The sequence below is a fragment of the Cicer arietinum genome, chromosome 5 (assembly GCF_000331145.2).
Source record: "Cicer arietinum cultivar CDC Frontier isolate Library 1 chromosome 5, Cicar.CDCFrontier_v2.0, whole genome shotgun sequence".
Lineage (NCBI taxonomy): Eukaryota > Viridiplantae > Streptophyta > Magnoliopsida > Fabales > Fabaceae > Cicer > Cicer arietinum.
In genome coordinates, this window is record NC_021164.2 from 45,773,931 (window position 1) to 45,777,117 (window position 3,187).

At 26.9% G+C, this 3,187-nt stretch overlaps 1 long non-coding RNA gene across 1 annotated transcript; it reads left to right on the plus strand.

Annotated features, from left to right (window-relative positions):
• The first annotated feature begins 412 nt into the window (after positions 1–412).
• Positions 413–1,351, plus strand: LOC140920276 (uncharacterized). The gene is made up of 2 exons (XR_012163011.1): positions 413–522; positions 1,119–1,351. It is a non-coding gene; the product is annotated as an uncharacterized lncRNA (long non-coding RNA).
• Positions 1,352–3,187: the final 1,836 nt, after the last annotated feature.

A 3,187-nucleotide genomic window follows, 5' to 3' on the forward strand; every position in this document is an offset into this window, starting at 1 on the left:
TACAGAGAAGAACTTCACCTAGGGGACAATCGGTTTTGATGTTGCTTTTGACTTAGGGGACAATCGGTTTTATGTGACCTTTCTAACCATATTTTTAGTAGAATTAAACTAAGAAAAAAATAAAATAGAAGTAAACTAAAAGGCCCAATAACTTTTTTACTTGAACAAAAAATTGAAGTAAACTAAAAAAAAGTCCACGTTTTTTATTGTATAACAAAAATTGAAGTAAACTAAAATAAGAGAGGCCCACATTTTTTTCTAGAAAAATAAAAAAGAGGCCCACATATTTTTAGAACAAATACTAAAGTGAACTAAAAAGGGTCCACGTTTTTTTAGAATGAAAAAAAAAAGTTGGAAATATGATATTGCGCTAATGAAACAAGCATATACCATAATCTCCCTATAACGCTTTTCTTTTTCAAAGGAGTCGGCGGTCGTCATGGAGACAAATAAAATCGCTATTTCTGTAGGAGATGTGTGAATGCGTCGTTTAGGAAAGTCGTAGCAGTATCAACTATGGAGGTGAGTTTTTTTTTTCTGATAAAAAAAAGGGGTTTGAGTTTGTTCTTATTTTGTATGTACTGATTATTTCATAGTTGTGAGGTTGAAAACGCATTAGAGAATAAAAAAAAACTAAAAAAACAATAACAAAAAAAAATTATAGTAGAGATAAAACATATTCAATTTTTTTTATTTATTTTGAAAGGTATAACATCAAGAACTATGAAGTTGTTACATAATTTGAGCTTAGAGATAGTTACCACACACAAGTTGGATATTGGTTTTACTGTTGTGATTTGCTCTTTTGTGAGTATTTGCTCTTGTTTTGAATTAGTATATTCTTCTATCACTCATATCATGTTTTAGAACATTCACTATTTTATATAAAGAAGAAAAAAAACTTTTGTACGAATCTAAAAAATGAAAATTTTCCCCTTTCTGAAAAATAAAGGTCTGCTTATACAATTTTCTTTAATTGTTCAACTCTTTTCTTTGTATGTGCCTCTCTTTAGCTTTCTAATTAGTTCCATGTTTGATGTTTCATTTCTTTTGCTAATAATCTGAGTTCTTCTGCACATTTAATGCATTCACGATTTTAGCCTATTTTTTTTTATCAGATTAAGTTCATCTGTTGGACTTCTATTTGTGTGTAAAGGACAGAGCTGGTTTGCTGGACTAAAGAGCTTATTTTATTTGCTGATTTGGCTTTATAGGTTCTAGTTTCTAGTTTCTAATTTCTAGTCCTTAGTTTTGTACATAGACCCAACATAATTTGTCTTTTAGTTTTATTTCAAACTCAGAATTTTGTCTTTTTACTTTATATAGAGTTATAAAATTATCATTTTTCCAATTAGTTACAATAGATATCAAACCATGACTTATATAATTATGTTTTTCCTCTAATTAGTTACAACAGGTATAAGAGTTATCAAACCATGACTTATGCTTATAATAGTAAAAAAAAAAAAAAACGAAAGAGTAAAAGCAAGGTCAAAGACAAAAAGACTACAAAATAAATTAAAAAAAAACAACAAACAAAGAAAAGCAAGGCTAGAGAGCTAGAGGCAAGTTATTAAAAGTTATCAAGTTGACTTAATGTTTAAAATTATAATTTGATGAGATAAAATGAACCTCAACACTTATTACATTTAACTATGTTATTTATATTTATATTTTATACATTTTTTGTATTACTAATTATGAATGCATATATATATATATATATATATATATTATTTATTTTAGTTTTAAGATTTCATAAATATAAATAAAATAATGGCAAACATAAAAATTGATATATATAATTATGGGCCAGACAAACTTGGGGTACTACATTACTCATAACAAATGACAAACGAAAAATATTAAAGAAGAATTACAAGAATTATTTATGACCAAAACATCACAATTATATCCTGCAAATTTTAAGTTAACAACATTCTTTCAATCACACTAATTTCCTAACAATCTTTGTAAACAATAATGTTACAAATTGTGAATAAATCAACAATGAACACATCAAAACAACATAATTTCATGTCATCAAGGAAACTCAATTATACAATAATCTATTCTCAGTTTCATTCATAGAACTTTGCATGTATTATTATTTTAACCATCTATTTCAAAATCTCTAAATCTAACCAAAAATTAATAATCATTCTCTTCATTTCCAACCCTTAAACCCCAAATCCTTAATCTATGGAAAACATTATCTCATACATGCATGAAAGGTAAATAGAAAAAGGGAAACTCACCTCTTGATTTCCAAAATAATAGAGAAGATGATGGTACTCTCAACTAGCAAAAATTGACTTCTAACAAAAATTGCACTTTTTTCTTTCTCTTTTCTTTCTCCTTCTATTCTTATCTCTCTCACTCTTTCTTCTTTCTATCTTACCATTTCTTCCTCTCCCTGTTTCTGTATTTCTCTATTCCTCCCTTCTTCTTCTTTTTTGTTTTGTTTTCTTCTTTTTCCTATAGTTTAGTAATCCCCCTCCCTTTTTCTTTTCTTTTCTTTTCTTTCTTTCTTTCTTTCTTTCTTTCTTTCTTTCTTTCTTTCTTTCTTTATTATTATTATTATTATTATTATTATTATTATTATTATTATTATTATTATTATTATTATTATTATTATTATTGTTGTTGTTGTTGTTGTTATTATTATAACTATTATTATTATTATTATTATTATTATTATTATTATTATTATTATTATTATTATTATTATTATTATTATTATTACTACTATTACATATTTTAATTGTATACTAATAAGTAAAATACATAAAACTTACTACCCATTATTTATGTTAAAGAGGGACGTTACATTCTTTCTCCCTTAAATAAATTTTGTCCTCAAAATTTAGCAACTTACCTAATAAAACAAGTGGGGACACTAATCCAAAATTTCAGACTCAAGTTTCCAAGTGGCATCTTCGGACGACATACCTTCCCAAACAACCTTCACCAACCAAATTGTCTTTTTTCTTAATATTTTCAAGCTTCGGCCCATAATTCGACTTGGTACTGGTTTAAAAGTAAGGTTTGGTTTCAATTGGATTGAATCATGGTGTAAAGTTTATGACGGGTCATGAATGTACTTTTTGAGTTGAGACACATGGAAGACATCGTGAAATCTAGACAAAGATGGAGGTAAAGCTAATTGGTACGCCATTGGACCTAC